Genomic DNA, 23645 nt, shown 5'->3' with positions numbered 1-23645 from the left:
GTCAGACTCAACTCAACCCAACCCCCAAACCTCTGTTCCCAGAACCTCGGACCCAGCCCAGGCTCTGATAGCAAGTTGGGTGGGGGGGCAGTTTGTGCTGTCTCTGGAAGAGAATGTTGGAGTTGGGGGTCCTGTGGGGGAGGTCTGGCAGGGTGGGGGGTTCAGCTCCCCCCCCCCAAAAGCATAACACTGGCTCCGAATATGGCTGCATCCCTTGCTGCGCACGGCCCCTCTGTGCAGCTGCCCTGGGACACAGCTGCCTGGGTGCACGTTGTGCCCGAAGCATCAGGCACCTGCTTGGCTCTGCCAGTGCCTGTCTGGGGCCTTGTCTGCATCAGGCTGGGGAAGTCGCCCCCCATCCCCTGCTCATGGCTGGGCTCTCAGTGCCCCCATCTGACTTCCTTACGCTCATGCCAATGCCCTGACGATCGCTGCCGGTGGCGGGGCCCGAGGCGGCTGGTGCTAGTGCAACGACATGCCATCTGGGCCATCCTTCACCCTGGCATCGGGCGCCTCCGACACATCAGGGTGGCAAAGCGAAGTCTCCGCTGGAGGCGGGGATTGCTGGGAGTTCCATGCTGCTTCTGTGTGGACAGCTCTCCCCAGGGCAGCACTCAGGGGCTGGAGCCCTCCCCTTGGCACCGTTCCCAGATCCCCCATGCCTCTGGCCAAGGCTGTGTCGCTCGTGAGAGAGTGTGGTCTAGAGGGGAGCATGGGGCGGGAGATGGGCCCATGAGTGTAATCCTGAGAATGGGGGATAAGGGCAATACCGGGCTGGATGGGCCCAGGGGTCTGATCTGGGGCAGCAGGGACCGGGGGGTACCAGGCTGGATGGGCCCAGGGGTCTGATCTGGGGTGGCAGGGAGAAGGGGACACCGGGTTGGATGGGCCTGGGGTCTGATCTGGGGTGGCAGGGAGAAGGGGACACCGGGTTGGATGGGCCTGGGGTCTGATCTGGAGGGGGCATGTATACTGGGCTGAATGGGCCCAGGAAGCCCAAGTCCATGTATTTGATGGAATACATAGCGCCCTCTGTTGACTCAATCTGTGTATTGCACCATCAACAGATGAGTTTGTTTCAGGACAGATGTTGAGCAGCAGCACACACACCTCATTCTGTACCACTGCTCACCCCACATGCTCTGCAGCCGAACACACGCACACTCTCCTGCGCTGCGCACACGCCCCTGCATGCACGCACACCGCTCTGGAGTAAGCAGGAGCTCCCCTCACAGCCAGTGTTTCTGCCCCGCTCTCTGCAGCACCCCCTTCAGGGAGAGGCCAGACTTGCAGCCAGTTGTTTACCCTGCCCTGGGGCAGCTGTCTCCCATTACCAATGGTGTGTGTCATGTAGGCTGCAGGCAGCTCATTGGTCGCTTTCATTCTTGTTAATATTTATGTGTTAACAGCTGTGGGTGGAAGAAGGCGCTCGGTACTTACTAAAATCTGGGGTGCGGGGCGGGAGATGATTCTCTACCAACATCTGTGTGTGTCAAAAGGGACTGCTATGGGGATAGACTGCACGTGTTAGGGACAGGGGCATGGGCCTTTCCCCTCTAGGGGGCAGTGGTTCCGATTAGCCCCAAGGCAGGGCAGGCTGGTTCAGGGGTCATGGAGTTGTCTGTGCCAGAGGCTGCGCATTGCTAGGTGTGTTTACAGTAGCGGCAACAGGCCCTGACTGAAGGAGCAGCCCCATTGTGCTGGGCTCTGCACAGATTCACAGTGAGAGACCGTCCGGGCCGCAGAATGCCTGGGTTCTATCCCCAGCTCTGGGAGGGGGGCAGGGTCTAGTGGTTACGGGGGCACAGGACACCTGTTCCCTGTTCTGCTGACTGCAGCTGTCTAGTAGGGGAAGGAGTGGGGACCTGGGTGTCAGTGTTGGCACTGTAACAAGGGCACCCTTGTCTCTGCGATTGCCCCATGGCATGCGCTGGGCCCGGGCACGTCAGCTAATGCTGTGTGGCAGTGGGGAGCAGCCATGCTGGCTGAGGGAGTGCCCAGCGTGTCAGGAACGACTGCTCGGCCCCTGCGGGAGCTCCAGCACGCTCTCCTCCCGTCAGCCTCCTCGTCACAACCCCGCCAGGCTAACATGGGCCGACAGCTAACCTGGTGGCACGGAGCTGCCTGTCTCATCTCACACGGCTCCTGGAGAGCTCCCTGCAACCAGGCACATGGCACTGCTGATGGAAGGAGGGAGCCAGGACACCTGGGCTCTAGCCCCAGCTCTGGGAGGGGAGTGGGGTCTAGTGGGTTGGGGGAGGCTGTGAGTCAGGACACCTGGCTTCTAGCCCCAGCTCTGGGAGGGGTCAGGTGTTTAGAGCAGGCCCTGGGGTTGGATCAGGACCAGCGCCCCCTGGAGATGAAAGGCCCATTGAGGAGCTGCTCCCCCATGCTTCACGTGTGACCTTGGCACTGTCTCCCTCAGGGGCTGTGCCCTTGCTCCCTCGACCTGGACATCTGCCACGTGGCTGGGAACATGAGCTGGGCAGCTGCAGCTGGATCGACCCTCAGGGCAGCATCGAGCCAGGCTGGGGGGAGGGGCACCACCCAACTGCCTGGCATCCAGCCCCCCAGGCTGGCGAGGGAGCATGTTAGCGTCTCATCTTCGGTTCCCTCCAACTCACAACAGGTTAGCCCTGGCCCCATCTCCTGTACCGCAGTCCCACTGCCACTGTGCGCCAAGCAGGAGCCCTGCCCTGCTCCTCTCCCAGCCCACCCGGCTGCTCACATTAGCTGCACTGGCCTGCAGGAGGGTGGATGGACAGAGATGGGTCCTTCCCTTCCAGGGGGCGCTGGCTTCACTCTGGCTCCGAGGTGTCTGCCTGGCTGGCTCAGGGTGGTGGGGAATGAACATGGGACTATTCCCCACTAGGGGGCATCTGCTCCCATCCCTGGGCCGGGAGCTTGGCTGGCTCATGGGAGTCATGCCCTCCAGGCCCCGGGTGCCCCAGCCTAGTTGTTCCCCCTGCTCCCTGCTGCACTCTAGTGGGCGGGTGCGGGGCGCACCCTGTTACCAGCCTGACCCAATCCTGCTTAGCCACGAGATGAGTTGGCGTCTCAGCCCAGCTGGCTCCTGAGCTCAGAGCTGGCGCGGGGCACAGCAGTCTGAGCGGGCGCTGCACGTGCCAGTAGTCTGCAGGCCCCGGGCGCCATGTAGGGGGATGTGAAGGCAGGTCAGTGATCGGGCTGATGGGGATGTCATTTGCACAGCTGCCCCCCTCATGCCGCCCTTACGCCTGAGCGGGCTTCCAGGATCTGCAGAGGATGGGGGGGCTGCATGGGGGCACCCACACCTACCCTCCTAGATACACCAGCCCAAACACACCCCTCCACACACAGTTGTGCTTTACATGTGTCAGCCTGTGACCCCAGCTGTGTGAGCAGCCCTGAGCACAAGGATGTGTGCATGCCAGTGGGGCAAGGTGTCTGGATGTCTCCTTGCACACCTTTGCACCAGGGTTGTGTGTGCCCTTGGCACACCTGGACACAAGGCATATACAGGCCTGTGCGCTAGCAAGCATGCCCACTAGTGCGCTTCCACACTCAGATGCATGCCCATGCACCTGTGCACCCGGGCTGCTGGGCCCCGTCCTTCCCAGTGCCCCGTAATTGAGCCGGAATCCTTAATGAAGAGAAAAGTATCTGCAAAAAGCCTGGAGTCACTTTTTAATTAATGAGAAAATCTCCCGATGAACCAGTTTCACGTTTTCAACTGCAGCAGGGGAATCTGAGGGCTTTGATTGGAGAGTCCTGCTGTGTCGCTCGCTCTGGGAATGGGGGAGAGGCAGGGGCCTGCGGGAATGATGGATGGATAGAAGGAGTGGATAGAGGGCTGGAGGATAATGGACAGAATGGGGTGAGAGTATGGGGGAGGGATGGGTGGATCGATGGTGGAGGAGTTCGGGAGGGAGAGATGGTGGGGGGGGGGATTGATGGAGGAGGGGTGGGGGATGTGGAAGAAGACGGGTGAAATGAGCACTAGGTCCTCCTAGTAATGCTGCAGAAAGGCCAACAGGCCCTGATCCTGAACCCATCTCCACAGCCCCCTCCCTACCCCAGTACTGAGGGCTGGGTTCATGGATCTCTTCCACCCTACCACCCCAGTGGCATTGCACAGCCTCACCACCTTGGCACAAGGGTACTGGCTTCTCTCCAGCCCCCATAGCCTGATGCTGGGTTGGGTCGGGAGGCAGGCGCACGTTGCCTCACCCAGACAGTAGGGGTCACTGGAGACCAGCTGTGGGGCTGGTCTAGGGCCTGGAGGGTCATGGTAGCTGGTATGCACATGTGCATAATACAGTAGGTTTGGTGTGCACTTCTGGATGTGGGGCTGCATGTGCATAATACACAAGGGGGGTGTAGTTTGCTGTGTGTATAACAATCCGATAGATTGTATAAAAATGTGTGTGTACAGGTCTGTGCATGTGTGTAGCTGTGTGTGTAAACTGTGCATATAGCTGTGGGGGGTCTGTCTCTGAATGTGTGTGTGTAAATGCCCTGTGGATTTCATTCACACAACTTTCTCAGTCTTGTTTCTGTGTGCCAGGGTGGGGGGCAGTGGCAGGTGGCATTACCCCAGCATGCAGCCCCTCCCGCCCCCCCCCCCCCCTCGGGGAGGGAGCAGAGGGAGACTCGACCTCTGAGGCCCATTCAGCTGCTGACGGAGGCTGTCGACCAAGTAGATGTTTGTCTTGGAATTCTGTGTGGTGGGGGCTTGAGTCCTGCTAGGAGCTGGTCTGAGACCTGGCAAACTCATCTCACAAAGGGGCCCCAATCAACAATGAAACTCATTCCCATACTGTCTCCTGGAGCTCATACTGAGTCAGTGTCTCCTGGAAGGGAAAGGTCCCTGGTCCCAGTTCTTCCACCCTGGGGCTGGATCAGAGCTGGTGTCCCCTAGAAGGGAACAAACCCATTGCCTTCTCCCCCTGCCAGTGGCTGCATCTCTGTGGGTCCCTGCAGCTGGGCGAGGTCAGGAGCTGGCTCCTGGCGCTCCATGATTGTGGTGATTAGAGCTGTCACTGCATTATGCCGAGCGTGCCGGTGCAGCCGGGGCCCTGATTGCACCCACTCGTCAGCCTTCCATGCTTAATTATACCCCTTAGGCTTCCGTTTGGCGGCAGCCCTCCGCCTCCGCTGCCGGAGTGATGCCAGCAACGCCTCTCCCACCAGGGCGGAGCCCAGCCCCTCGCCGTTAGGGCCATGCTCCTCAGTCTCTGCACATGGAGCCTCGCTGACCGAAATTTGGGCCCTGTTATGGCATCTGCTTTATTAGTAGCATGAGAGACCCATTGTGGTATGTGCTTTATTAGTAGCTTTACGGTTGTGCCTAAACGCCACATTATGGTGTGAACTTTATTCACAGTACTCCAGTAGCACCTAGGCCAGGGGTTGGCAACCTTTCGGAAGTGGTGTGCCGAGTCTTCATTTATTCACTCTAATTGAAGGTTTCACATGCCAGGAATACATTTTAACGTTTTTAGAACGTCTCTTTCTATAAGTCTTTAATATATAACTAAACTGTTGTTGTATGTAAAGTAAATAAGGTTTTAAAAATGTTTAAGAAGCTTCATTTAAAATTAAATTGAAATACCGAGCCCCCCAGACCAGTGGCCAGGACCCGGGCAGTGTGAGTGCCACTGGAAATCAGCACGCGTGCCATAGATTGCCTACTGACCTAGAGGCTCCATTATGGCATGTGCTTTGTTAGTAGCATTACGGTAGCATTTAACAGGGCGGCTCCCCCATCTCAGCTGGGGCCTGCCCGCTAGAGTGTGTGTGGTAGCAACAGGAGACCCAGGGTCCCCAGCTGCTAATGGGCACACCATACTGGGACCCCAGTATTAGCAGCATTTTGGTAGCACCAAGATTTCCTATCTGAGACTGGGGTCCCATAATGTGTCCATGGCTGTGCGTGCGGGGGAGGGGGAGAGTCAGGTGGGGGGAATGTGCAGAGCTGTGCGAGGCAGGGGCGTGAGCATGCAGGGCTGGGGTGGGGAGAGTGGTGGGAGGCTTGAGCATGCAGGGCTGGGACACATGAGGTGGGAGTTGAGTGCACAGGGCTGTGTGTGGAGGGCACTGGTGGGAGTCCGAGGGGAGCAGATCCTGTAGAGCTGTGCAGGGGGTGGGGGGATAGAAGCTGGGGGGGAGCGTCTGTAGGGCTGGGGGGAGGGAGGCAAGAGTAGCCAGAAGGTGCCTGTAGGGCTGTGCGAAGGGGGGTCAAGAGGAGCAAGGGGGCACCTGTAGTGCTGTGGGGGGAGGGGTGATAGGAGCCAGGGGGGCGCCTGTAGGGCTGTGCGTGGGCGGGGGGGATGATAGGAGCCAGGGGGTCGCCTGTAGGGCTGTGCGTGGGGGGGTGATAGGAGCCAGGGGGGCGCCTGTAGGGCTGTGCAAGGAGGGGAAGCACAGCTGTGCGTGGTGGTGAGCTGTGCTGTGTTGTACTGTTCCCCCCGTTCCTCCAGGCACCCCCTAGAATGCTGTATCTCTCACAGCTCCAGTTACCACATCAGCATCAGCTCTGGGCTGGGAGACCCTGGGCAGGGGAGCACAGGTGTGGGGAGGACAGGCACTAGTTGATCTCTGCACCACAAGCTCCCGCTCCTCCTGCATCAACTTCCACGCTCCCCCTTCCCCCCCCATAATGGCCTTGCAGTGAAGTGCTGGGGCGGGATCGATGTGCGGGGGAAGGGGTCACTTTCCTGTCAATTTCACTCTAGCACAGAGGTAGGCAAACTATGGCCGGTGGGCCACATCCGGCTCGCGGGACCATCCTGCCCGGCCCCTGAGCTCCTGGCCGGGGAGGCTAGCCCCCGGCCGCTCCCCCACTGTTCCCCCTCCCCGGCAGCCTCAACACGCCACCAGCGGGTAGCGTGGCTTGCTCCGGCCAGGCGGTGGGGCTGCAAACTCCTGCCGCTCTGAGCGGCATGGTAAGGGGGCAGGCTACGGGCGGGGGTTGGATAAGGGGCAGGGGGTTCCAGGGGGCAGTCAGGGGATGGGGAACAGGGTGGGTTGGATAGGCGAGGGAGCCCGGGGGGCCTGTCAGGGGTCGGGGATGTGGATAGGGGTTGGGGCAGTCAGGGGACAGGGAGAAGGGGCATTTGGATACGGTGTGGGGTCCTGGGGTGGGGTTAGGGGCAGGGGGTCCTGGGAGGGGGCGGTCAGGGAACAAGGAGCAGGGGGGGTCAGGGGTTCTGAGGGGGACAGTCAGGGGGTGGGAAGTGGGAGGGGGCGGATAGGGGGCGGGGGTCAGGCCATTTGGGGAGGCACAGCCTTCCCTACCCGGCCCTCCATAGAGTTTCACAATGCCGATGTGGCCCTCGGGCCAAAAAGTTGGCCCACCCCTGCTCTAGCAAACAGGACTCAGGGCCTGGCTTGGGCCTGTTAATACATGAATATCTCCCAGCCCGCCCCCCTCCCCCCAGCGCCACGGGCCAGCTCTGGAGAACCCCAGGGCCACTAACTTTACCAGGTGGGGGCAGCTCATCCCCACGCTGGGCGTGGAATATTAAAGGAATTGGCACGTGAAGTTGCAAGCCCATTAGCAAGAATTTTTAATGAATCTGTAAACTCAGGGATTGGACTGTATGATTGGAGAATTGCTAACATAGTTCCTATTTTTAAGAAAGGGAAAAAAAGTGATCCGGGTAACTATAGGCCTGTTAGTTTGACATCTGTAGTAAGCAAGGTCTTGGAAAAAATTTTGAAGGAGAAGGTAGTTAAGGACATTGAAGTCAATGGTAAATGGGACAAAATACAACATGGTTTTACAAAAGGTAGATCGTGCCAAACCAACCTGATCTCCTTCTTTGAGAAAGTAACAGATTTTTTTTAGACAAAGGAAACGCAGTGGATCTAATTTACCTAGATTTCAGTAAGGCGTTTGATACCGTGCCACATGGGGAATTATTAGTTAAATTGGAAAAGATGGGGATCAATATGAAAATTGAAAAGTGGATAAGGAATTGGTTAAAGGGGAGGCTACAACGCTTCCCACTGAGAGGTGAACTGTCAGGCTGGAGGGAGGTTACCAGTGGAGTTCCTCAAGGATCAGTTTTGGGACCAATCTTATTTAATCTTTTTATTACTGACCTCGGCACAAAAAGTGGGAGTGTGCTAATAAAGTTTGCGGATGATACAAAGCTGGGAGGTATTGCCAAGTTAGAGAGAGACCGGGATATCATACAGGAGGATCTGGATGACCTTGTAAACTGGAGTAATAGTAATAGGATGAAATTTAATAGTGAGAAGTGTAAGGTTATGCATTTAGGGATTAATAACAAGAATTTTAGTTATAAGCTGGGTACGCATCAATTAGAAGTAACGGAGGAGGAGAAGGACCTTGGAGTATTGGTTGATCATAGGATGACTATGAGCCACCGATGTGATGTGGCCGTGAAAAAAGCTAATGCGGTCTTGGGATGCATCAGGCGAGGTATTTCCAGGAGAGAGAAGGAGGTTTTAGTACCGTTATACAAGGCACTGGTGAGACCTCACCTGGAATACTGTGTGCAGTTCTGGTCTCCCGTGTTTAAGAAGGATGAATTCAAACTGGAACAGGTACAGAGAAGGGCTACTAGGATGATCCAAGGAATGGAAAACTTGTCTTATGAAAGGAGACTCAAGAAGCTTGGCTTGTTTAGCCTAACTAAAAGAAGGTTATGGGGAGATATGATTGCTCTCTCTAAATATATCAGAGGGATAAATACCGGAGAGGGAGAGGAATTATTTAAGCTCAGTACCAATGTGGACACAAGAACAAATGGATATAAACTGGTCATTGGGAAGTTTAGACTTGAAATTAGACGAAGATTTCTAACCATCAGAGGACTGAAGTTTTGGAATAGCCTTCCAAGGGAAGCAGTGGGGGCAAAAGATCTATCTGGCTTTAAGATTAAACTCGATAAGTTTATGGAGGAGATGGTATGATGGGATAACATGGTTTTGGTAATTAAATATTCATGGTAAATAGGCCTAATGGCCTGTGATGGGATGTTAGATGGGGTGGGATCTGAGTTACCCAGGAAAGAATTTTCTGTAGTATCTGGCTGGTGAATCTTGCCCATATGCTCAGGATTTAGCTGATCACCATATTTGGGATCAGGAAGGAATTTTCCTCCAGGGCAGATTGGAAGAGGCCCTGGAGGTTTTTCGCCTTCCTCTGTAGCATGGGGCACGGGTCACTTGCTGGAGGATTCTCTGCTCCTTGAAGTCTTTAAACCACGATTTGAGGACTTCAATAGCTCAGACGTAGGTGAGAGGTTTTTCGCAGGAGTGGGTGGGTGAAATTCAGTGGCCTGCGTTGTGCGGGAGGTCAGACTAGATGAACATAATGGTCCCTTCTGACCTTGGTATCTATGAAACTCTCTGGCCAGAGAGATCCCAGGGGGCTGCAGGGAGCAAGGCTTGGGGCAAGGGGCCCCTCAGAGTCAGTGCTGATCCTGGTATTGTACCCACTTCATGCCCTGCATCTCAGTGCTGGGTGAGGGATCCCTATATAAGCAGCCCCTGTGTCTGACCCCAGAGGCGGCTGCATCTCAGCACTGGGTGACAGATCCTTGTACAAACAGCCCCTGTACCCCACCCCAGAGGCGGCTGCATTTCAGCACCAAAGAGCCCCCCGGCACTTGGGGTGGATGATAACTCCATCACTTTCCTAATGAAGCGCAACATTTAGCACAAGCTCTTGCATTCCCATAACTCCGTTAACCCCATCAGCTCCCTGCGCTCATCACCCTGGCTCCCAGCAGGCCCCACACCCCCCTCTATTCTGCCCCTTTGTGCTGCAGAAGATGATGGACATTGTGACCCTGGGAAGCTTAGCAGTAAATTGCAGGAGTGGAAGGGTGTTGAGATTGTCGGTGGTGCAGGTGGGCACTTCATCACCTGATGTGGAACCGGTTTTCAAGGCCTGTCTGCCTCATTCCTATCCCTGCCCCACCCCCAGGGGTGGGATGTTACTGGCTGGTCCTCTGCCCCCCGGCTGGGCTCAGGACCCCTTGCATGCAGCTGTGACCAAAGGGGTATACATTGAATAAAATGGCTCTGGTTAGAAGCAGTGGGGTCTAGTGGATAAGCTGCAAAGCTGGGGCTCAGGATACCTGGGTTCTATTCCTAGTGCTGGAACTAGGGAGCTCTCATCGTGGTTGGAGGAGGGACTTGGGAGTCAGGACTCCTGGGTTCTTGGGAAGCCACCAGGATGGCGGGGGAAGAAAGCCACGAACCAGTGTGGAAAGACACGAATACTGTGACAAAAGGGATCTGGATTGAAGTATCAAAACTGCTCACTCCTGGAACAAAGGCAGAGAGTGAAGATTTCAAACCCCAGCTCTGCTTTCCCCCTACCTGTTCCCTGCAACAATAGAGAGACTGTCAGCTGGTTGTAAGTTATTAATTTCTAATGCTACAATTACTTCATTATATGGCAGGGCGATGAATAGCTGGGGGTTTTGCACAGGCAAATAATTATTTGAGTCAAAATTAATTTACTAAGTGGAGCAATTCTTCACGGGAAATGTCAGGGGGTTTTGTCTCTTCTTTTTTTTTTTTTTTTTACTCCCAATCCTACATAATAAAGTCATTGTGGGAAACACTGCTACCATGTGTCATAAGTCCCGTATGGGATTTTAAACAGAGGCCACCTTCAAGGAAGAGGTGAGGGGTTTCGTTCCCCCCCCTCAGAGCCACAGCAGGAGAAAATGGGGTGTGGAGGGATGGAGCCAGAGAGGGAATACATAGTGGGGTGGAAATGGAGGTGGGGGTAGCCGGGGATAGGACCCTGCAGTCCTGACTCCAATTAGCCCCCCCTGCTGTAACCAGTTAGTCCCTCACGCCCCTCTTAGAGCTGGGGATAGAACCCACGTGTCCTGTCTCCCTTTTGTGCACTCAGGCCATTAGTGCCCATGTGCCAAGCTCTGGGTGGGCCAGTGCTCTCTATGCCATTATTTCCCCTCCCCCCAACTAGTCCAGCCCAGCTGATGACTTGGGCTCCAGGCCCAATGGGTGACACTGATTCAGGAGACCTCTTAGTGTATGGAATGAGACTGGGCACAGCAGTGTTTTTTGGTGGGGCATGTTGATACAGGCATGGGAGAAGGGGGCTAGGTGGCAGGGATGGGAAAGAGGGGGAAGGTAGTGCTGTGGGGGAGGGACAGGAGGGGTATATTACATATTCAAGCTGGAAGGAGCCTCGGGATCGGGGAGTAAGGTCCCCCCAGCCCCATCCAGTTCATGGGGCAAAATCCCAATCCCTGCCTCTGAATACATCAACTGGGACTCCAAGAAGGGCAATGGGCTGTGGGGTCTAGGGGGTTAAATTGGAGGGGCAGGGATCCGGACTCCTGGGTTCTGTCCCCAGCTTTCCTGCTGTCACCTGGTGGGGAGGGACTGGTCCCTTCCTTCTCCATGCCTTGGTTTCCCCCTGCATGAAATGGGGACTGCCCTTCCCCTTCAGTCTGAATTCCCACCTGCAAAGTGCTGGGAGATCCGTGGGAGGCGGGTGTTGTGTTATAGTGGGTGTCAGGAGAGGCAAGTGGCCGGAGGGGGCAGATGCCGTGAGGGGGAGGATGTTACAATGGAGGGATGTAGGGGTCATTGCAGGGAGCACCCCAAATCTCTGGATCTTTGGAGGAATCCATGGCAGGCTCCCCACATTACCGGCCCCCTGAGTGTGTCTTCCTACCCCGGCAGAGCCGAACTGGCCCAATCCTGCTGTGCCCCCTAATCCTTTTAGCACTATGGACAAAATGTGATGCCCCTGTAATTTTCTCAGCCCCTCTGTCCCTGGGGGGCAGATTCCCCCCATCGGCAACAGAGGAATGAGGAAGGCAGCCGAGCAGTGAACAAAAGGTACCGCCAAGCTGCGTGGGCCCCATGGCAGGTCAGTGGGACGCTCTGGGATTTGGCTAGCGGCCCCTGCCCCTTAATCCAAACTGCCGGCACCTTCACTCGGTGTAATGAGAGCTGGGGAGGGGGCGGTGCCAGGCTGAATGTGTCCATCACAACAGGGACCCGATCACGGTTGGGGCTGTGCAATGCCTGACGTAAAGGGGACCCAGATCACAGTTGGCACTCCCGTAATACAGCCCCCTTATTGCTAATCCAGTCCCTTAGTCCTGTCCCCTGATCTGGGCCCAGAATCAGGCTCTGGTTCAAAGCCCAGCTCCCACCACATGGAACTGACCAGTTAAACCAGGCTCATCTCCCAGGGGCCTCCTGTATCCCAGTCGGCATGGGGGCTCTCATCTTTGGGCCTGAACGCTTTGGGGAGGAGTGACAGCCTGATCTCCCCCCACGCCCACACGACCGGATGAAAAGGCTCAGCGTGATGGGCCTGAATTATGCGATGATTGCCGCTTCCTTTGGGTCCGGCTACAGCGGGGGTGGGAATCCAGACACCTGCATCCCAGCTGGAGAGTGGGGGGATCAGGCCATGGGGACCTGATCTCTGATGGGATTGGGTGGAGGTTGAGCGTGTGGAAGAGACAGGAGGTTGGGAGGGGGAAGAGAGGTGGGATGTAGATGAATGTGGAGTCGCTGCTCTAACCCCGTAGAGCCCATTCCCTCCCCGCCCAGGAGCTACAGATAGGATCTGGGAGTCCTGGCTCCCAGGCCCCCTGCTCTAACCAGTTGATCCCATTTCCCTGTCAGAGCTGGAGATAGAATGCAGAAGTCCAGACCCCACCCCCATCTAACCCACTAGAGCCCCCAGGATCCAGCAACAGAACCCAGGAGTCCTGGCTCCCAGCCCCTCTGTTCTAACCCACTAGACCATGCACCCAGAACCAGCTGTAGAAGGCAGGTCACTGACTCAGCTGCATCGCTGCTGCCTAACGCATGTCTACCTGCACCCCCACTATATGGCACCCCAGAGGCAGCTACATCTGAGCCCTGGTGAGAGATCACTGTACAAATGGCCCCCATCACGCCCCAGAGGCAGCCGCATCTGAGCGATCTCTGTGTCTGGTTTGCATATTGCTTGTGGAGTGCTTTGGAAGCAGAGAGGGTGGAAGGTGCTAGAGAAATCCACATCTTTTGGTCTGATGAAGATATATAGAGGCAGCCAGGCCCTGTGTTTCTCTCTGCATCTCTTGCTGTGCCTGCGCTGTGTGCATGTGAAAGCCCAGCGCTGCTGATTGCTGGCTCTTTTTCCATCTAGGTCACCCGACATGCAGGGAATGTAAAGGGACGCTCGCAAGACAAACCCTCTGGGTTTCAGGGGGAGAAATCGCTCCTTTCTTCCCCTTCCCCTCAGGCTGACCCAGCCAAAAGACCCCTTTAAATAGTGAATTTGGCTCCCGGCTGGGCCCTGCTTGTTCCGTGTGGCTGGGAGGGTTTGAGTGGGTTTGGCTTGCAGCTCCGAGCATTGGGGATTGTTAAGGCAGGGCAGGCTGTTCTGAGTGCCTGGGCTGAGCTGTCTAACCCAGCCAGGGGTTCCCCCCAGGGATCCCTGCATCCATCCTGAGGTAGATTGCGATAGAGCAGACCTCTTAGACAGACCTGCGTCTTAGTTTGCCTATCCAGCTGGTATCCACCCTGTTCTGGGGTGGGGTCTGCACGTGCCCAGTGCCTCCCTGCTCCCAGGTCAGTGCTGGATGGGGGGGGGAACTCAGTGTGGGATCAGTGGATTGTTACTAAATTCCCCACCCCCTAATAGGGCTGTAAGTTGTTGCTGGGGTTCCAGTATCGATGCTCACTGGTCCAGAGTCAGCTACTGAAAGAACTTCTCAGCCTGGGGAGAACACTGGACTCCTGGGTTCCCTCCCCAGGCTTGGGGTTAGAGCAGGGGAAGGGGGAAGAGAGGTGGGATGTAGAGGCAGAACTCCTGAGTTCTAGCCCTTGCTTTGCTCCCCCTGGCGTGGCTGACACTGGTGGGGGAGCTCTGTCTCCACTCAGTGCCTGTTTCCCTGGAACGTTGCTTCTTCTCACAGCGGAGACCATGACAGATTTCATGGCCTGAAGGCCTTTTAGGAGCATCCTGCGGACCCTGGGTTGGAGTCTCTCCCCCCGGATCCAGCCCAAGCCCAGGGCTCGAAATCAGGCCTGTCCTCCAAGGAAAGACAAGCGTGAATTGTGTGCGTGGGGCTCAGCCCGCAGTGCATGGGGGCGGCTGTCACCCCACGGCAGCTGTGTCATCACTCACCCCCACCCCACACCCCCTCCGTGCCACGCCTGCCGCACAAAGAAGAGGCAGAGAGGAGCTTGATGAGGCCTCTGTGAGCTGCATGTTAACCAGCTCCCTGCACTCGCCTCATGCAGGGCCCTCTGCATAGAGCCTGGAGCACAGCCGTGTGCGCTGTATCGGGGGCGGGGGATCTGTATGTGTATGTGTACCGGGGGTGAGAGAGAGAACCTGGGGAGGGGGTCATGCGTGTGTGTGTGTGCACACTTGGGGAGTGGAGTGTGGGAGTGTATACTCGGGGAGGGGTGTGTGTACTTGGGGAGGGGTGTGTGCGTGCATGTGCATTAGCTCTCCCTGCTGAATTGCTGCTGCCATCCTGAACCTTAGCAACCCTTTTCAAGACAAACGTTAACAATTTTTGGTTGAAGAGGATGGGGGTTTGGCTTATCCCTCTCCCCCAGTTGCTTGCTCCCCCGGGCTAAGTGAGGCCAGGCCCAGCAGTGCTGGGGTGCGAGATGGCCAAGGCAAGGACCACGATCCACAGCACTGCCGGAAGCAGGGGAGGGACGCTCTCACCTCACAGTCAGTGCTAAGCCCAGTGCCCCAGGGTAGCACTAGGGGGCACTGTAGAGCAGGGCAGGGATGCTCTCTCCTCACAGTCAGCGCTGGGCCCAGTGCCCCAGCGTAGCACTAGGGGGTGCTGTAGTGCAGGGAGCAGGGCAGGGGCTCAATAGGGGCGCTCTCCTCTGGCAGTCAGTCTTGAGCCCCAGACCTCAGTGCCTCTTTCTGGCTGACCTGCTCCTATTCGTTCTCTAACCTTTGTTTGTGTGCACAGCACTGCCTCCTACTGGCCGGGGTCAGACCTGCCTAGTTGCTGATGGTTTATGGGGGTAACTGTAAACAGGGCTGCTGCGATTGGGTGGCGTGAGGATTTGATAGGGCCGACCACAGTTCACACGAGTGGCCCAGTTACACGAGTTGTCCCCAAGGAAGCCTAATAAACCCTTCACACTGCAGCGGGGACACTATTTTTATGATGCACACTGTACAGAAATAAACCCCATGTGCCTGCCTGTCTGTCTGTCTCTCTGGTGTGACCTGCATCATTGCAGAACTTAAGCCCTTGAGCCCACCTGCCGCTGGGCAGGCAGGGGTGTGGACAGGGGAGCTCCCATGCTGCTTTGACTGCCAGCTGTGCCCCTCATCCCGGCCTCCGGTGTCAGTTCACGTGGTGCCGCTTAGCGAATTGGCGTGCCGAGAGCTAACTCGTGTGCCTAACCAAGTGGTAAATGTAATTCAGTCATCCCTGCAACAGACGGCCCAGGGATGTGACGCTGCCAGGTATGATTACGTCCCACTTTCAAGAGCAAGCATGGGGATGTGAATGGAAAGAAAACCTATCCCGAGTCTCAGGAGCCCTCTTGAGTTGCGAGCACTGATAAAAGGTGAGCTCTGTAATTGTGTGGACCATGGAGGCCTGACCTGCTCAGTGCAACTGACAGTCAGGAGTGCCAGCGCACCAGCTAGCCAGCCGTCTGCGCCAGCCGGCATATTTTTAGATTGCTAACGGAAGAGGAGGAGGGGCTGGAAATCTCCATTCTTGCTTTATTATCATTATAAAGGTTTTATTGGCAGCCACGAGAGATTTCTGGGTTATCATCTTGCCGCGCGCCTTAGCTTTTTGGAAGGGTTTGTTAAATTGGAATAATAATTAAGGGGGAGGGACCCTAACTGAGATTAGGGGTCCCGTTGTGCCGGGAGCTGCACAGACACCCCCCAACTCAGATTGGGGACCCTGCTGGGCCGGGTGCTGCACAACTCCCCTCCTCCTGGCAGAGATCAGAGCCCTTGTTGTGCCAGGCGCTGCACAGACCCTGAGTGAAATCAGGCCCTGTGGTGCTGGGCACTGCACAGACACCGCCCCCTCCGTCTCCAAGCCCCCCTCCCCCCCCCCCCCCGAGATCCATGGAATCTGTGGGATAAAGCTCTCCAGGGCTGGCTTTCTCAGCACGGATTCAGCCTGGGTAAAAACACTGCTTCAGGGGGAAAAGAAACATGGATTTTTCTCGTTTTATTAGTTTTGTTAGTAAATGGGAAGGGGGTGTGGTGTAATGGGGGAGAGCCTATTCTCAGCTCTGGGAGGAAAGTGGGGTCTAGTAATTAGAACAGGGGAGGCCTGGGGGTCAGGACTCCTGGGTTCTATACCAGTTCTGGGACAGATGTGGGGTCTAGTGGTTAGAACAGGGGAGGCCTGGGCGGTCAGGACTTCTGGGTTCTATCTCCAGCCAGGGCTGCCCAAAGAGGGAGAGATTTTGCCCCAGACCTCCCAGTTGAGATGGCCCCCAAAATGAGTGGCACACAGGTTCGCAGTGCTGCTCAGGTCTGGTCTGCCACCTCTCTGCCATGGGTGTCTGAGGAGGCCATCCCTGAGATGCGCTGCAACCCTATGTGCCACGGCTCAGAGTAGGGAGCAGAGCCCAGCCCCATGGGACAGGAGCTGCCAACGTGCGGTGAGTGCAGGGTGGGCTCACCCTCTAACCCCTCTCCTCTCCCTTGGCCCCCCTCAGTGGTAATTTTGTTGGAAGAGTTGTGGGGCCTCAGTTTCAGATTTTGCCCCAGGGCCCCAAAAACCTCTCTGCAGCCCTGTCTCCAGCTTGTGGGGGGGCTGGGAGTCAGGACTCCTGGGCTCTATCCCCAGCTGTGAGAGCGGAGTGGGGTCTAGTGGTTAGAGTGGGAGGTTGGACGTTAGGACTCCTGGGTGCTATCCTTGGTTTGCCAGGCGCCCTCAGCACAGGTCTGCATATCCCCATGGTCTGTGCCCTCTTGTAAGATTCTGAGCTGGGTCCCAGGGACGGCGCCGGGTTGTGGCTGAATGTCTGAGAAGCAGCTCTGCTCCCAGGGCACCACATAAGCAGGAGCCATCTCCGCCCATCACTTATTAATAACCTGCTGCCAGAGGGGAACCTGCTAGTGTGGGAGCCAGGACAGATCTGCCTCTGTCCTGGGCCCATCATCGCTGGGGCTGGGCACTGGCAAGTGGTAGGGGTGTGGGGCAAGGAGAGTGGACAAGATGCGGTGTTGGAGGGAGAGAGATTTCCACACCTGGGGGGGGAGGGGCTCTTGGGGTGGGGAAGGGAAGCGAGAGGAGGGGCAGGACAGAGATTTCTCCTGGGAGGGAGGGGTGGTCGGTCCCACTGAATTGGGGGGGTGGGGTCAATATGCCATGGCCTGTCCCCTCTGCCCAGCAGCCCTGGAAGCCTTCAGCGTGGGCGCAGTAATTACAGCTGCACCAATGAGCTTGGAGCCACCTGGCACCCGATCAGAATCATTAGCTTCTAATTAACAGTTTTCCTTTATTGCCCTTTAACGGGGAATGGGGCACATGGCCCAAGCCAGAGCAGCATCCGCAGCCTCCCCGGACTCTTGTGTCCATCCGTGCCATTACTCCCCTGCCCAGCTGAGCTCCCTAAGGATCCTGAAGGTCCTGGTGCCTGGCTAGGAGTGCCTCAGCTCCAAAGGTGACATCATTTGGGGCAACCCCTGCTGGGATGGGCGGTGCCGAAGGGCTGGTGCTCTTGGCCAAAGGCCTGTGGTGCCCAGGACTGCCGCCCTAGCACAAGGCTGCCCCAATCCCCACCCGCCCTGATGCAGGCAGCGCTCAGCCCTCCAAGACAACTCTATTACAGGTGTGCCCACAGGGTGAGCAATGAGCTGTTGATGCAGCCTGACAGTTGGATGGAGCGAGATTGATCTCGCTCAGCTGCCCGGCGGGCGACCCAGCCAAAGCCAAGAGATTGATGGAGCAAAATAGCTTCCTACCAACAAACCGCCCCGATCCTGGGCCCCGTGCAGGGTGTGGGCTGTGGGTGCTGGGTTTCTGACTGTACTATGATCACCCTACTCCCCACCCAAGAGGCAGCGGCATCTCAGCACCAGGCAAGGGATCCCTGAATAAACAGCCCCACATCCCTCCCGAGAGACGAGATTTTAATTAGGGGGATGTATGAATTTCAGTTATTAGTTTGTATTATTAGTATTTGTTTCTACATATTTTATCCCAAACTCAGATTAGTATTAATACATGTATTTGGGTAACCCCTAGAGACCATGACCGAGATTGGGGGCCCCATTGTACCTGGTGCTGCACAGATCCCTCCCCCGCAGAGTTGTGGGGCCCTCCCTCTGTGCCAAGCTGCACAGTGTGAGGAGTGGGGGACAGAGAAATGACTATAGAGACCTGTTCAGTTATGGTTTGGAATGAGGTGAAGAGGTGGGGGAGTTGGCAGAGCAGGCTGCTCTTGCATCCATGGGTGGGGGAGGCTGCAGTTCTCAGTTGGGATGATATGAAGAAGGGGTTCAAAAAAAAGGGAGTTTGAAGGGGACCACAAACCCAAGTGGGTGTATGGGGGGGCCAGGAGTTAATGTCTGGGGGTGGCGATGAGGGGCTGGCAAGCTGGACAGGCAGTAGTACTGGTAGCATAGACAGAGCTGACATCATCCTGGGCATGGGGGCCATATAATGCCCCTGACTGTTGTTATCGCGTGGGCAGCGTCCCAGCAATCCCAGAATGTGAGCTGGAGGTGTCATTTAAGGGGGAAAGGGCTGCCCCAGCATCAGTGGCTGCCTGCGTTCTTCTGCTCCCCTCTAGCACAGTGCCCACTAGGGCCATGCTGGGGCATTGGGGCCAGAACTGACTGCAAGGGGAAAGAGCCCCCGCTCCTTGCAGCACAACACCTCCTAGTGCCGCTCTGGGGCCAGTGCTGCCTGCGAGGTCCAGGGTGGCCGTCCCCTGCAGAGCGCTGTCCTGACTCCTCCACGTCTACCTGAAACAGCCCTATGTCCCAGGCCCGAGGCAGTAAAGCAGAAAACCACTTTGCTATTGATTTGTCCATGAGGTTAAGTGGCTGTTGGCAGCCCCAGCACACTGAGATTGGGCTATAAAGGGCTAGTAGATGGCACCACAAGTCTTGCAAACAAATGGCACGCCCACGCAAAGCATCGCACAGCTGGCCAGGCATGTCAGGCCAGTGCACAATGGATCATTCTGAGGCTCGTTAAATATGGGCCACCCCAGAACACCAGACTGGATGGGCCCATTGTTCTGATCAGGGGCAGCAGGGAGGGGTGGGATACCAGACTGGATGGGCCCATGGGTCTGATCCACAGTGGCACTGAGTGATACGGGGCTAGAGGGCCTTTTGGTCTGATCCAGGGGCCAGGGGGATGCAATGGGCTGGAGGAGCGATGATTGGACTGCCTGGCAGTATGGGGAGCTGAGGGAATGTTGGGAAGCATCTCTCTCCTCATAAATGTCTCTGAACAAAGCAACTTGTGTTGGCTTGGGGGCCCATTCAGGGAGTGATGGGGTCACACTTCCTGCTCCAATGCACTGCTCATCACAAACAGACAAGCAAGTAGTCTGTCAGTCATTCCTGACCAGCAAGGAAGCAGCGGCCCAACCATAATCTTGCAGGGAATTCAGGAGGATCCCCTTGATGGGGTTACCCCGTGAGTGTGGGGAACCCGACAGGAATTAGGCCCCAGTGTGGTTCACACTGTCCTTAGCCTTTTTGTGCATTGAGAAGCACTGGGAAAGAAAACCTTCCTTCCCTGTCTGTTGGAAAGCAGCCAAGTCAGGGACAGGTGGGTTCATTTGGAGGTGGCATAGATGGTGGCAGCCATTTTGTTGGTGCGGCTGTCGGCAACCATCTTGGGATCACACTCCCAGTTGAGAAGGTCTTAATATTTCCAGTGCCCCCTTGCAGTAGACAGACAAGGCTAGTGGGCAGCTGTCTGTTGGAGGTCACTAAGGCAGTGTCTTTTATCTTGCTTGATGTGATTGGCAGCAGCCATCTTGGGATTATGCATCTTGTCAGGACAATCCTTGTCTTAATACTCCCAGTGCCTTGTTGAAAGACAGACAGAAGAAAAGGTGAGTGGCTGCTGGATGTCCAAGTTCCCTGAAGCGACAGTCATTTTGTTGGCCTGGGTGATGGCAGCCATCTTGGGATCATATGCCTGGTTGGGAAGGTCAAAGTCTTAATATTTCTAGTATCTTTTTGAGACACAGAGCTAGACAGACAAGATTAGTGGGCAGTTCACTAAGGCAGTGGCCATTTTGGTTGGTGTGAGCAGCAGCCGCCATCTTGTGGTTGTATGCACAACTGGGAAGGGCCCAGTCCTCATATTTCCAGTGTCTTCCTGAGACAGACAAAGAGACAAAATTAGATGTCAAAGTTCAGTGAAGTGGTGGCCACTTTGGTATCTTGCTTGTCAGTAGCCATCTTGAGAGACATACAGTTTGTTGGGAGGATCAAAATATTAACATTTCCAATGGCTTCTTGACAGATAGATGGCCAGGAATAGCAGACATTCTGCTGCCTGAGCTTGGCTGAGGAGGCGGACATTTTGTTATCTTGCATAGCTTGGGTGATGGTACACCTCCCACTCTTTGAAGAGCCAACTCCTTGTTGGAAAGATCATAGGGTTATGTTTCTGGTGTCTTCTTGAGAGAAGGAAAGACGGACAGCCAAGACTAGCAGGCAGCCAGACATCACAGTTCACAGAGGCAAGGTCAGCCATTTTGTTGCCTTGCTTGGTGTGGGTGGCAGCAGCCAACTTGGAGATCATACTTCTTGCGGGGGAGATTGTAATATGACCATTTCTGGTGTTTTCTTGACAGAAAGACAGGCAGGAGTAGCCAGCAGATATCAGAGTTAATTGAAATGGCAGCCATTTTCTTGTCTTGCTCGGCATAGGTGACGGCAGCTATTTTTGGAGCACACTCCTTCGTGGGTAGATCTCAGCATTTCCAGTGCTTTCTTGAGATAGACAGAGGGACAAGATTAATGGGCAACCAGGCCTCAGAATCTACCTGGTGGCAGTCATTTTGTTGCTTCACATGGCATTGCAGCCATCTTGGGGATCACGCTTCTCATTGGGAAGATGGTAATCTTAACAGACAGACAAACGGACATAACTGGTGGGCAAGCAGATGTCAGGCTGGCAGCCATTTTGTTGCCTGGCATGGCACAGCAGCCATCTTGGTGATCATACTGTTTGTTGGGAAGATCGTTATATTAATAGATAGGACCAGACTGGTGGGAAGCAGACATTGGGGAAGTGGCCGTTTTGTTGCCTGGAATGGCCTGGTGGACATTTTGGGGATCATGCTACTCGCTGGGAAGAGCCTAATCTTAACAGATAGACAAAACTAGTGGGCAAACAGAAATGAGGGGTGGTGGCCATTTTGTTATCTTGTACAGTGATGGCCATCTTGGTGTGGCTAGAGTGGCTCTTGCTGGCCTTGTGAAATGTAATGGGTAGATGACTATGGACAGCTGGCATGCCAGAGCAGTTGTGCCCAGGCAGCGAGTGCTTTGCTCTGTCCCAGGGCTTTATTTGGTGTTCTTGCCACTCAGCTTTGTCAGTCTGTTCACTCCCTGTGTCCTCTTTGAACTGCCGATGCTGGGGAGCAGCTTAAATCTCCCCCCAGTTGACCCTCAGCCCCAGCTGAGTAGTGATGCCACCAGGACTGTGGCTGTGCAGATTCCGGGCTGTTGCAGAGCTAATCAGATCTCATGCTCCTGATCCCTGGCTAATCGCCATGGGAAGAGGAGAGTGGTCAGGAGGAAATTCCCCACCCCCATCCCTCACCACCAGGGCAGTACAGCTGATCCATTACTGCATGGGCCATGGCTCATCTGAAGTATGAGGTACATTAGCCAGAATGCAGGAATCCATGCAAGACAACCCGAGGGGGGAGGGAAGGAGATGGTTGAGCCCATTGGTCTGATCTGGGACGGAAGGGAGAGGGGGAGACGGGGCTGGATGGGCCCATTGGTTTGATCCGGGGTGGAAGGGAGAGCGGGAGACTGAGCTGTCTGTGGCCTTGGGAGCAGAGTGGGATAGATGGGCCTGATCCAGAGCAGTTAGATGATACCAGATGGGAAGGTCCCCAGTTCCTCTCCCCTTCAGTCTCCTTCCCCCAGCCCTGTGTCCCACTGCTCCTCCCAGCTCCACCCCCTCTGCTGCCAGTGACCGGCTTAGCAAAGGCTGAGCTGCAGGGTGGGGCATGGGCAGCAGGGGGCTCTCCAGAGTGCTCTGCCCCAGGGAAGTGCTGTCCCCTCCCCCTTGGCAGTCTGTGTCACAGCTGGGGGCCAATGCAGGGGATGCCTTCCCGCTGACTCCAGGGCCCTATTTGCTGACATGCCCATCTCCCCACAGACTCCCGTAGCACCCAGGAGGTGGGATTCCCCTTTCCGAGGGGCACCCCCAGAACCCCCAAACCCAGCTTTGGAGGTCCAACATGCACCCCTGTGCAGCTGAGATATAGCATGTTCCTCTGCCACTTGTGTTAAAGGGGCTAGACCCTGACCCTCTTGCGCCACCCCACATGCAGCTGCAACCCAGCCCAGCCACTAGTGTGTGGCATTGAACGAGTTCCATGGGCAAAATCCTCCCCACCCCACCCCACTCTAGGGCAGACTTGAGGCCCATTAGGACCCCCAGGAGCAGGCCCAGCAGGGAGCCAGACTGATCTCTGCTTCCGGGGGGGTGGGTGGTTCTCCTCCTCCCCTGGGGTGCTGCGATGCTGGTACCAGTTAACCAGGTGCTGTGACAGGGCCATTGCTCAGAGCTTGGGGATGACGGTGCCCTGCTGGCTGGTGAGGAGGGGCAGATGGGCACTGTTTGGGGCAGGACTGGGAGAGGAGTCAGGGAAACAGGCTGTGGCGCGCTTACAATCAGAGCAGGCACGGCCACCCTGCAGTGAGCCATCTCTGCAGCACTGCCAGCCGCTCTGCTCCTGCAGAGCTTAGGGGTGCTCACCGTGCCGGGTACCCAAGGGGCACTCCTCACCATACTGTTTGTGCTCCCTCACCACTCTACCCCAGTAGCTCTGACAGGACAGCAGTCGCTGCAAAGGGGCACAGAGTGGATGCTGATGTAGGAGCACAGAGTGCATGCGTTGCCCCAGTGGTCCATATACCATGCGTTACTTTAGTGTTACATTATTGTGTGTATTGCTCTAGCAGTGCATACCGCATATGCTAGTCCAGTGGGTCTGTACTGTGTATACTGGCCCAGTGGTCCATATTGTGCATACTGCCCTGGCTTCACATTATTGCATACGTTGCCTCTGCATTGGCATATTGCATACTGCACCAGCAGGCCATGTTACATATACTGACCCCGTGTTGCATGTGATGCCCTACATGCATTATTCCATTGATGCAATACTCCATGCGTTTTTCTGGTGGTCAATATTTCAAGTAACACCCTGCCACTGCATGTTCCATGCATTGCCCCAGTGGTCCATATTGTGCATAGCACCCTGTAATTGTGTATTTCATGCACTGTCCCAACTGTGCATTATTCCTTGCATCTCTCTGTCTGTCCCTAGTACATGTATCTCTCTGTCACATGCATTGCATTGGTGGTGCAATAGTTCCTGCATCCTTCTGGGGGTTCACATTGCGTATAACGCCCTGCTGCTGCATATTGCATGTATTGTCTTGACAGTGCAGT

The 23645-nt window shown here is 55.9% G+C and overlaps 1 protein-coding gene across 33 annotated transcripts in view; it reads left to right on the top strand.

Annotated features, from left to right (window-relative positions):
• Positions 1–23645, top strand: part of NRXN2 (neurexin 2) — a 253023-nt gene that overhangs the window by 183301 nt on the left and 46077 nt on the right. The window lies entirely within an intron of this gene.

This window comes from Natator depressus, chromosome 7, assembly GCF_965152275.1.
Source record: "Natator depressus isolate rNatDep1 chromosome 7, rNatDep2.hap1, whole genome shotgun sequence".
Lineage (NCBI taxonomy): Eukaryota > Metazoa > Chordata > Testudines > Cheloniidae > Natator > Natator depressus.
Note: the sequence above shows the minus strand (reverse complement) of the source record. Positions and strands in the feature narration are given on the sequence as shown.